This window comes from Panthera leo, chromosome D4, assembly GCF_018350215.1.
Source record: "Panthera leo isolate Ple1 chromosome D4, P.leo_Ple1_pat1.1, whole genome shotgun sequence".
In the NCBI taxonomy this organism is placed as follows: Eukaryota; Metazoa; Chordata; class Mammalia; order Carnivora; family Felidae; genus Panthera; species Panthera leo.
Window position 1 is genome coordinate 17,905,230 of NC_056691.1, and position 12,628 is coordinate 17,917,857.

Here is a 12,628-nt window from a genome sequence, read left to right on the forward strand (position 1 = left end):
ACTGGAAGCTCTTTTGCAAATTTGGCACAAAAACTCGTTTGATGGCAAAGCCCTGAACTGACTTGAGGTGGTTTGTCTTTATCGTGAAAATCCATACAAATATTAACGTATGTGATTCTGACGTGCTGGCTCAGAGCCTCCCCCCACCCCCGCACCCCGCCCCGGAAGTTTTGTATAACCTATGCTCCGGATGCCATATCTGAAAAAATGTCAAATTCCAAATACATCAGGTCCAAGAATTTTAGAAAAGGGTCTGTGGGCCTGCACTCTGATGCCCTCCTACAAGAGGATCATAAAAGCAACTGAAGTAAGAACGTAAGTGTTTTTCCAGAAATAGCCTTGCACCCCTGTCCCAGGGAGGAATAGAATGATGTTTCCATTTAGTTGTACCCAGACGGAGAGCAATAGCCGATGACAGGAGAAGAACACAAGAATGATGACGAGACCTTCAGTAAGAACAGTACTCGCTCAGTCTCAGTACGTGTGTAGCTGCCCGTTCTTTAAGGCAGAGAGCCTGTGTTAAGGCAGTCGGGCCCTCATGTCATATGGAAAGAGTGAAATATAAGCCATGGAAAGCCCGAGACGGGCAGAAGGACACAGCTTCGGATGTGGGCTGTCTTCGTCTGTTGAGACCACTAGAACAAAATACCGTAAATGAAGTAGCTCATAAACAACAAAAATTATTTCTCGTTTTTCTGGAGGCTGGGAAGCCCAAAATCGAGACACTGGCCGATCGGGTGTCCGGGGAAGGTCCACTTCCTAGGCGGGTCCCATGGCAGAAAAAAAGGGGCAAGGGAGCTCTCTGGGGTCTCTTACGAGGTCTCCTCTTTGTGACGGCACCACCCTCATGACCTAAACACCTCCCAAAGGCCGCACCTCCTAACGCCATCACACTGGGCATTAGGTTTCAACATACGAAGTTCGTGGGGACACCAACATTCAGAACATACAGTGGGTGCCATACCTTTTGTTGACCCCTTGCCAAAAATTGACGTGGAGAGATATCCAAGTTCACACGAGTGTCTGTATTGCTTTCTTTTTGATGAGGTTAAATAAGAATCATTGCAGTGCGTTGTATCTTTTAAAGTGTTAAAAATTGGGGTGGAGCAAAGAACTTGCACTTACCTTATTAAATTCTCACCTGACAACTTTTCACCGGACAGTTCTGGCCACAGAAGTGTCTGTTAGGTGTCTATTCCTCTAATGTTTTATTTATTTAGTTTTGAGACAGCAAGTGTGTAACCAGGGGAGGGCAGAAAGAGAGAGAGAGACAGACAGACAGACAGACAGAGGCAGAGACAGAGACAGAATCCGAAGGAGGCTCCAGGCTCTGAGCTGTCAGCACAGAGCCTGATGCGGGGCTCGAACCCACGAACCGCGAGATCATGAGCTGAGCCGAAGTCGGATGCTTAACTGAGTGAGCCCCCCCCAGGCGCCCCTAAGTATCCTGTTTTTCAGTTGGTGACTGCTAATTGGATCTTTGAAAAGCATATTGGCTTCATCCTGCGATTCTGGGGTATTTGCCCACAAAATAGTAAATTAGAAAAAAGTCAGGAATTGATCGAGCACTTCCTAATTCCCCTCCAGAAATGGTTGTCATCTCACCCTTAGTAACTAAGCGCCGTATCGGTGGCTACAGATATACATGATACTCCGTTCCTTGGGATATTACCGTACCACTAATATTTCAACAGTTCTCGTAACCACTATTTAAGTTCAGGTGGAGAATCCTCACTTTTATGCCTCAAGCAGCGCACTCGGTTGGCTAAGTTTGCCTTGGGGCTGGGAAGACCCTGAAAGCCTTCCATCTGTTTTCGCGCTCTTTGCCTTCTGAGCATTTTTAAAGATTAATTTTTGCCGCAACTGTGACGGATGGGAGGCAGGGGGCCAGAGAGCCTCTACGTGGAAAGATCCACTGTTAATTGAAGATTGTCAGCAGTACGGTCTGATCATGGAGCCAAAGTAGATGGTAAATAGACTGATAGATAAAACGTTCTGGATAAACCTTGCCTTGTAACTCCACGTAACTCGTTCAGTGGGCCAATCTTTTCCCGTAAGTGATGCTGAAGGTTAGGAGGGGGACATCTGAGTATTCAAAGAGTGGGTCAGACGTTGATGATAAACCTGGATCAATAAGCTGTGGGCCTCCAGCATGGTATCAAAAGTATCTGGAACTAAGAAATGACAGCACAGAGCTTGGATGACAGTAAGCCAAGGCTTCAGTTGTTCAAAAGCTAAGCCGAAGCCTTGCAAACACACCTCACCCACTCAGCAGCCTCCACCCCCCCCCCCCCCCCCCCCCCCCCCCCCCCCCCGCCGGGGATGTCCTCATCTACTAGTGCTTTTCAGCAAGTCTTGGACTTGGGTATTTGGAGATTCAACCTTTCCTCTCACAAGCTGAAAAGCCTGATCTAAGGAGGGAGAAGAGAAAGCGGCAGCATTGCCCCGGGGCACAGCCAGCACTCTAGCTAAGCATCGCCTGCTCAGGTCAGGGAGTAGGGTGAGGCTGAGTGTTGGGGGTAAAAAGCTGCCAGTGGGGACTGCCGTCCCCATTTCCCAGCATGCCCCAGCTGTCCCCAGTGCTCTAGGGGGTATTGTCATTTCTCCTAATGGCAGATTTCAATCTAGATTGAATCAATTCAATTCAATTCAATCAATCTAGATTCAATCAATCAATTCAATTCCATCTAGATTACAATCACTCAGGGAAAACTGCCACTTCCTGACCTCCCTCCCCCGCAGCCTGCTTTCGATGCATCCCAGGTGCTTGTCGGCATCAGTAGGACAGTCTTCCTCTGGAGGATACTTCAACCATTGGCCTGTCTGCCATTTTGATTCTTCTTGCGCCCTTCCACTCAGAGCTTCTTCCCTACCCGCCCCCCCAAACAAAAAACCTTCTTAGGAATCTAAGAGAAAAGAAAAAAAAAAAAAAGATACAAAACATTGAAACAGATCAGCTCAAAGTGTGCAGATTTCTTATCTGAGCTCAAGCAAAGCTTGGTCCTGAGTTAACTGCTGCGAGAGCTCATAGGACAGACCCCCAGGCCATCCTTTTCCTAAGGGTGTGTAAGAACAGGTGTTACCACAGAGGACCCCGTAGCATACCCCAGACCCTCGGGGAAAAGCACACTGCACCCAAGACTGGAAGGATTCTCAGTCCCTCGAAAATCTGCCTCCTTTTCCTATTCTGCCTCAGTTTGAGCCTCGTCATCGCTACAGGCGCTTCTGACAGTCTGATCACAAACTTTGCCTTTCTAGTAAATAAGGCAGTTTCCTCCTGTTCCCCAAGATGTCACCTGGGTGCAGAAAGCTGTCAGTGTTTTACCCTTCTAAAAACCAGGAGCAATTTCAGAATAAGAGAAAATCCTGTCATCTTAAAACACGGGAGAGGACACTGTTTTTGTGTTGGGGTACTCTTTGTATGCATTAGTTCAGAGGTTTCTAATATTTCAATTAGGTCGATTTTGTGGATCTGGAAGTAATCTTCTGGTTTTTCAGCCGGGTGAACAGGGACTATGCAATCAGTGATTATAGGTGAACTAATTATCATTTGGGCCGTTGCTGCTTGAAGTGATGTCTTTTTGTGTGGCATAATTCAGCAAGTTCAAGTAAAACGCGCGTCCCGGGAGCAGGTTTCTTACCTAAAGAAAAGAATGAAACGTGACTAACAGTTTTAGGTGAGCAGCACAGGAGAAGGCCAGGTCACGTGTCGAAAGAGCTTGGCATCGCAATTTCAATGCTGGGATATATTGCCAGTTACCATAGCCCTGTTGGGAAGAGACAAGAAAGTTGCCAGCAAATGATGTTGCCTATAAAATGGTTTATTAAGTAAAAATGGCAATAATTGACGTTCATAAAAATACACTCTTCAGATTTTTAAACTCTGTTTTACTGAAATTTCCCAGACCGGAGGCTGTAAGCGTTAGCAAAGAGAAACTAATTTAGTAGAGTCTTCCCTATGTTTAAATACCAGCATTAGCTCAGGACATTCAAAATTTAAGTTTACCAAAGACACCTTTTGGCCTTGAGTTGCAAATGGTTTCTCACTGGTAAACTGAGTAACCTATGGTTAGCAATCAAGAAATGTTGTACAGCGAACGGTCAGTTAAAGGGACTGAGTCAGATAGAAACTTTGAAAATTGTTTAGGACTTGGAGAAAGGAGGGTGCTGATGCAAAGAATCTTCCACACATCCTTGTTTGAAGTGACCTGGGAGCATTTGCCTCCAATTTCGTATCTCAGGAGCCTCAGGGATACCATCCTTTGAGAACGTCTAACAGAGCTACACCTAAACTCAGAAAATAAACAAATTGAAGGGGGGGGCTGTCATTCGGTGCTAAAAATATACCCAGAATGTCACCTGCTTCTGGTATGCTTCCTAGCCAACTTGATGGGCGTACGATACACACATCTCTAGGTGGGCTCATCTATTTTATTTTATTATTTCCCTGTTCTCTCCTATTTCAAATGTCCTGTTGGAACATATCCTATAAGTATTTGTAGAATACAGATTATAGGACCTATATAGATAGAATATAGCACTAGCTAATTTATCGTTGTAGCATGAGGCCGAAACTCCTGGAGACTAAGGATTGTACATTCCTGCCTTTATATTTGTGTATAACAAATATCTAGTACACTAAAAAAAAAAAAAAAAAAAAAAAAAAATATTCTAAAGCATCACGCTAGATGCTAAGTGAATTAAGCAGGGCATATTTCAAATATTTGTAAAACATGTCAGTTGCCTTCAAAGGGAGGCAAATGTACACTAACATGGATGCACAAGCTATTTAAGAAAGCCAATGAAATCAGTTTGGGGGGAAAGGTTGTGGAGTGTGCCAGATTTGGCTGAAAATAGAAATGGCCCACCTCCACGATCCAGCTTGGAACACTGGCGCCGTGATACTCTTACATCCTTCGTGACATCTAAGCACAATGTTTTGCAGAAGGGCAATTCCATACAAACATTAGATCAGCCCATCTAGTCCAACCTTCTTATTTTTTGTACGAGGGAAGTGAACAGAAGTGTTCAATTTCAGATATTCGTCATTTTTACCTCTTAGTGCCTCTAGCCGGTAGCGATTAGTGACTTCTCCCCACGTGACCTCAGCTCATTCCTTACCCAGTTTACTTATGATCCCTTAGAACTGGGCTGAACTTGGGGAGAATAGAGACATGATGTTATTCCCTCCCTGAGCTTCCAAGAGAAGCCCCTCTACCTTTGATCTTTAGTGGAAGGGATAACGTGAGACATGGAAAGGTCAATGTGTGAAGAATTAAAGACGTGTTGCACTACAAGATGATTCACACCATATGCTGTTGATTTCAGAAGAACCATCCTGGAAATTCTTTTCTCCGGAAATTAAACTCACCATCTGTATTTCTTATCAACCGAAAGGTCCATCTATATAAATGTTATGCACTTACCAATGGTCAACCACTCTATGGGTATGCTCTCCCTTTCATTATAATCTCTGTCTTACCAAGTATGTTTCCGATGCAGGGGGAAAAAAATATGAGGAAATGCTCCAAATATTTGAGATTCAGCAATTTTGAGAAATTAATACCTGGGACAGTTGAGATGGGGCCTGAAGTTTTTAGCAAGTTGAGTTAAAGTAACTAATTGAGGGGCTTCAAAGATCTAGACCTGACCGTCTTGCAGGGAGGAGACCACATAAGAAGGATTCGATAGACGTAAACATTTCTAAATATTGGGGTTAGCATCTTAGGCCTGATATCTGGTACACTCTTCTTATCTTCTTTGTTTTGTTTTAATTAAAAACACATTTCAGTAAAAATGTTCCATTAAAAATACTCCCAAAGGCCACATTCCCCTGTACGAAATGCTGCAGTGGGCGGGGAGACAAATGGTTGTTGAGGTAAAATAGCAGAGAATCTATCCACTCTTTCCTTGTAGGGGAGTTTTACTGATTTCAAGTAGGACTTCAGAAGCACATGCACAATACAGGTATGTTTGCCCAGATTCTCTGTGATTCCAAGAGTGAGGATGGAGTTAACACACACTCCCTTTTCCCCCATGCTCTTAGAGCTTTTAGAATGTTGTAGAAGCTTCTAGAATGTGGTAGTTTGGGCTTAGAATTTAGCTGAGATTTCTGGCATGGAGGGTTGGGATATATAGCATGAGGAGGGTGGGGAGACTTAAACTGTAATCAGGGAGGAGAGCTGAAAAAGGAGGTTCGTGAGGTAAAAACAGCACACATTGCCACTTGAGGCCGAGCGGACAGAGAAGGGATGTACTGTCCTGGACTATTCCCTATAGTGAAATAATTGTAACCAGACCCACAGAGCAGTTACCACGGGCCTGCTGCCAGGACTGTGCATGAAAATAGCTTTGTTATGTCTACATACACACAGACAATACACTGTGTCCCCTAGCACTTTTCAAGTTCAAATTATGTGGAAGCCAGTATTCACTGGACTCAACTTTGTACCTAACTAGTAGTTAATGGTTTAAAACATTGCAGCTTCCAAAGGTGTCCTTTATTGCTAGAAAAGCCTGAGTCAATAGGTTCATTCACTTTGTGTTATCTTGAGATTTAGCCTGTGTTTTCCATCCCCTTCCTGAGATGAGGAAAGGGGTGGATGGATAAGAAGGGGCGGATGGATAGTTGAGTTGCCCAGAGACTGAACTGAAGACAGAGAGGTGATTAGATGACTGTTGCCTGCTTCTTTTGCTTAGCTTTATTTTAGAAAAATGGAGTATTCACTGAACGTATTTTCCTTTTATTACTGTAATACTAAAGATCGTTTCTTAAGAAGAGTAGTTCTTAATTTGGTTACAGTCCCCAGAGTTTTTGCTTACATACATCATTTCCAAGGTCATATGTTATATTAGAAATGTCTCATGTTATAAATACCTGATTTATGATTTAACCTAAGCGGTAACACTATTTAAGATTGAAAATGGGAAAGACCTGTCCTCTGGGATTTGACTCATTTTATAGTAATTATATCATTATCTATGCTATGTCATCCACCCCACCACCTTGACAAGAATTCCATCTCAAAGGACACGATGCCTAAAAATTCTATAAACAATGATACCACTCTGAGAAAATAGTTTAAGCCCAAGGGGGAGAAAAGAGTTAAGTTGTGAGAAGCGATTTTGGAAAGAAATTTCTAATCTTGTTTTTCTCATCTCCGTAAGGTGTGTAGAGAAAATATGGTGTTGGTAACATAGAGCTTAGATGGAATCATTCATTCATTCATTCAGTAGACATGTATTAATGGTCTACTAGTTGTCAATATCTATGCTAGACATTGTGCATTGAATGGTGGGTTGACATACCTGGAACTTTGGCCCTATTTGGCGAGGCAGTCTTTAGGAAACCAAATGATAAGTACTAAGAAGAACATAAACAGAGTAGAATACTGGAGAGTAATCTGATGAAAGGAACCATTTTGTCTAGAGTGGCAATGGAGAGACCTCTTGGAGGAGGTGACATTTTTCTGAGACCTGAAATATAAGAAGGCTCCCTTGTAGAGAACTGGACTGAGCATTCCAGGGAGAGGGAGGAGCAAGTTGGGAAGACCACATAATTGGGATACGGTTATTGGCTTTGAGAAATAGGAAGATATGCAGGACTAGTATGAGCTGGAGATTTGGAAAAGTTCAGATCACATAAGGTGTCATAGTAAGTAAACATGATAGAGGTCTATGGAGTCTGTAAAGGAGAAGATTTGATTAAAATTTGTAAAGATTATTCCAACTTCTCCTTGGAGAGCTGTTGGTGTTAGAGCAAAGCAAGCGCCATTTTGGAAGCTAGTGCCATAGTTCAGGAAGGATTAGGGTAGCTTGGTCAGCGCGACAACAATGGAGACAGAAAAAAGTGGATCAATCTGACGTTTGTTTAGCGGGTAGAGCAACCAGGGAATGAATTAGATAATGTGCTTTGGGGCGGGGGAAGAAAACCTCAGGGCTGAGTTCTAGTTTCTTAGCTGAGCTCTTGGGTGGATTGCGCACCATTTATTGAAACAGATACCCTTTTTTCTTTCCATGGGCTTCTGAGAATTGAAAGAAGCATAAAGACCCATGGGACCAGATCCCTGGGCCGACAGGTTTTATAATAAGACCTGTGTTTGGGCGCACTGGCTCCTCCAGCAATCTATTAATTACTTATTAATTTAGCCTTAGAATTAATTAATTAATTAATCCTTAGCAAGTGCTGTTCACTAAGATCATGCTTGCTGTAAATGGCTGAGACCATTTACATTTTTAAAAAGAGAGAGAAAATAAAGAATAAGGATTTATTTACATTATAAATTGCTCGTCTGCTGCCATGCGCTGTAATTTAAATAGTGTGTTAATAGCAAATTGACTTTTATTCACTTACCCCAGAAGACTGCTTAGAAAATCTAATGAATTAGTGGGTTTTCAAGAAGTATGTAAAATTGAGTATTTAAATTGAATCTCTTGAAGGTTTGTGGATGTTATGCATTGCCAGGAAATTTTTGTTCTTGATAGTGTCTATGGTAACACCCCAAATACTATCAAATATAATTTTTCTTGCTAAGAATACGAGAAGCTGCTTTTTTTTTTCCGGGTCCAGTACAGTTTCACATAATAGTTTGCTAATTTAATCACTTTAATCAAGGCATATTTCAGTACTTTCTGCAAAATGACTTCCTGTATGGCTTCATCAAATATCACTCTCTTTGTATTCGGGCATTCTCAGATATATTTCTAAACTCTGTTTTGAAACCCAGTTAAAACTCAACCCTATTTTTTAAAAACTTATTTATTTTGAGAGAGACAGAGTACACACCCATGCACGCAGGAGAGGGGGAGAGAGAATCCCAAGCAGTCTACGTGCTGTCAGCACAGAGCCCGAGGCGGGGCTTGATCTCACAAAATGTGAGATCAACGTGAGCAGAAATCAAGAGTCGGTTGCTCAACCGGCTGAGTCACCCAGGTGCCCCTCAACCCTATTTTTGTGGCAGGTGTTCTTCAGCTGAGTGTTGAATCAGTCTTGCATATAAACCGCATGGTCTTCACCTATAATTTCTTCTAGGATATTTTTGTTTCATTAGTCCAGAAGAGGATAATTGTTCCTAGTGACACTATTATTTTTTTGTATTTTGCTGATTCCAGCATTCTTTCTTCTCTGGTTTGGAAGAATCTTCATCATGATACCTTTTGCCGTCCGTATGATGGAAACGTAAATAAGAGAAGCAGAAATGACAGACTGACAAGCATGTCATTTCACTAGCATGAAGATTTATTCATTCTGACCCCAACAAGCTGATTATGGCCTTTGATTTGTCAAAAGCTCAAAGCAACAAATTCATAGTGAAATCAAGTGTGATACCTGGAAGAGAACTTGTACAAAAAAAAACAAAAAAAAAAAGACACTTTGTGCTGAGAAGATTGGCTCATTTCTTAACATCTTGGATTTTCATTTCTCTATTTGCGATGATTCTCAACCTTACTGAGTAACCGTATGTGTGACCCAAGTGAAGTAAAGTTCTATGTTCTTTGCATATCCCAGAAAAAATAATGTTAGTGTCATTCTAGCCCATAAAGTCACAGTGCACCTGACCACAATATGCTATAGATGAGACAAAGGAGTCTTCTTGCCGTTGACCTCAACTGAGTGTGGACATAGTGCATGGGAGTGCAAAAAAAGGTACAATCAAAAACTGAGATGAAAAATAAAAAACAGCAGGCAGCTTTCACCGAATGCTCACTCTATGCCAGATACTGAGCTGAGGGCTTTTATCGGTTGTCTCAGTTAGTCCTCAAAGCACTGCTATGAGGTAGGCATTATCTCCCTGTTTCAGATGTGGAAAGAGGCTTAGAAGGGTATCCAGGTGGTAAGCGGTAGATCTGGACGTTGAAATCAAGGTGATGTGATGCCAGAACCACATCTCCTTTCTGTTTTAAGAGCAGTCACAAGACGTGGTTCATTGCAAATGGCGGCCGTGAAGCTTAAGCGCCATGAGTTTGGAGCAGGGTGACAAAACCTTCCATAGAAGTGATTTAGGAGGACTTCACAGAAAACGGATTCGAGCTCTACTCTGAAGATTCTTTTTTCAGCTTGAGTGTGTATGAGTCCTACAGAATCTTGTTTAAAAATGTAGATTTTGAAGCTCTCAAAATAGTTTGGGTGATTCCATTGCAAGTGGCCCACAGATCACAGTAAGAAAAACCCCCTAGACTGTAAGCTGTCTTGAAAGTCAGGTTGCTGCAGTAGACCCAGCAGCACCAAGAACAATGCTGGGCACATAGTAGCAACCAAATAATCTGTGTAGTGAGTAAATGAATAAATGGAGAGACGGAAGTCTCCCTTTAGTTATTCAGAAGTATGAATAAGTATCCGGGTAGCTGTTGGTAGTGGGGTGTAAATGCCAACAAATGTAGTCTTAACTCTGAACGTCGATTGATTCATTCGAGAAATACTTACTGAGTCATACTTGTTATCATTTCTGTATTTTGAAAGGAACATGTTTTCCCCATCTGGGAAATTGCAATACCTCTTACAGTCATTGCTGCAATCGTTAGCATCATAATTCTGATGTAACTCCGTGTGTGCGCCCGGCACCGTGCTTAGATCTAAAATACATCTGGGGCGCCGGGGTGGCTCAGTCGGTTGAGTCCGACTTCGGCTCAGGTCATGACCTCATGGCTCGTGGGTTCGAGCCCCACATCGGGCTCTGTGCTGACAGCTGGAGAGCCTGGAGCCTGCTTCAGAGCGTGACTCCCTCTCTCTCTCTCTCTCTCTGCCCCTCCCCCACTTGCGCGCGGGCGCACACGCATGCTCTCTCTCTCTCAAAATAAACATTAAAAAGTAAAAAAAAAAAAAAAAACAGAAAGAAAGAAAGGAAGGAAGAAAGAAAGAAAAGAAAACAAAGGGTGATATTGTGATAGAAAGCGATGGCGTACTAAGGGTAGGGAGGAGTGAATAATGGCCAATAAGAAAAGGAGTAAGCAAGGCCACCAATGAGATGATAGCATTTTTGCTGAAACAAGAGTCATAAGGGTGACCCAATTTATACATGGTTTTTATGAGTTATTACTGAGTTACTGTTTGCAGCATTAACTGAGTTTAACCCTTTTTCATCCAATAATGCTTGTCACCACGACCAAGCCTTAGATAACAGCAGGCCAAACGATGAGGAGAAATAATCCATATTTTTTAGATTTCTGCCAATATTTAGAAACACGCCCCTACATGATTGAAAGCTAGGCATCACTTCGAAGTTTAAAGTTGTTCCTCCAGAATCCAGTGAAAGCCTCAATTTTCCATTTTTGGTAGACAGGCTGGTTTATCTGAAAAACTCAGTACACAACCAGGGAAGGTCGGGAGGGAGGGAAGAGAATTGAGCGAAATTTAACACAGGCTCTCAGAGGCGTCTGCTTGTTATTTGGCTATTGGAAACCTTTCTACCCAACTTGAAAGAATGAAAGAGGGAGCTTCCTGGAGAGAGCATGATCTGGGAGTGATCACATTAGTCATGCTGTATTTCTTATTCATTGCTCTGAATGTAGGTGTCATTGGACTTGACATCTAATAGCCTCATTGCCATAGCAGATGTATTCAATTGTATAATTTTCATTGTGCTAGAACGCTCTATTATAGGCAACACCATACCTGGCATATCAAATACTTGTGATCAGTTTGAGAAATCATAACATTGGAAGGTTGCCCAGAGACCATCTGGTCTGTAGAGTTGCTATTTAGTGAGAGTGTTCAAGGATCACGGGGCACAGGAAAATAATATTGATAATGTAATGTAGGTTATTTTGAAAATAAAGTTGTTGTTTTTTTTCTTTAGGTGACTTATTTGGACATTAGGCACCATTTTGGTATAAAGCCTTACTTGTCTGAAATGATGCCGTCCTTTGGCAAAATTAGGTTGCCAGCCTTTCACTGATTCCATTGGCACTAAATATTTAACACTGAAAGATCGCAGAAGAGCAATCCTATAACCACCAATATTGTTAGCAATAGGACCACATTAAAATCAGATTATTACCACTCAAGTAATACAAACTCTTGGTAAAAAAAAAAAAAAAAATACAAATCACATAGAACTATAGAAACAAAAATCAAAAATCTCTCTACACAGTTGACTTTCAGCAACTCAGCAACTGTTTTATGATTGAATAAACAATAAATCCTAATACCGTGATGCTGGTTCCAAATATTCTTGACATATACATGTATTTATTTTGAAAATATTTTGGTTTATTGTCTTCAATCTGCATGTCACTTTCCCTTCAGATCTGTTGTTCATTCTGTCTTCTTTCCTCCATTATTTTTTGTCATCCACTTAAAAAATGTTTTTAATGTTTATTTATTTTTGAGAGAGAGAGAGAGTAGAGCATGAGCAAGGGAAGGGTGTGGAGAGAGAGGGAGACACAGAATCTTAAACAGGTTCCAAGCTCTGAGCTGTCAGCACAGAACCTACACGGGGCTCGAACTCAGGAACACTGCGATCATGACCTGAGCCGAAGTCAGATTCAACCAACTGAGCCACCCGGGTGCCCTCTCGTTACCTATTTTAACCACATAATGCTTTCTCTAACCTGCAGCCAAGCAAGATTAGATCAAAGAAGGTCTTAGGTCTTTGTGGGTGCTATCTTTGTCCCCTTGTTGGAAATCAGG

General features: G+C 42.0%; 1 protein-coding gene across 3 annotated transcripts in view; it reads left to right on the forward strand.

Moving 5' to 3' along the window:
• PCSK5 (proprotein convertase subtilisin/kexin type 5) overlaps positions 1 to 12,628 on the forward strand; it is a 447,663-nt gene that overhangs the window by 206,726 nt on the left and 228,309 nt on the right. The window lies entirely within an intron of this gene.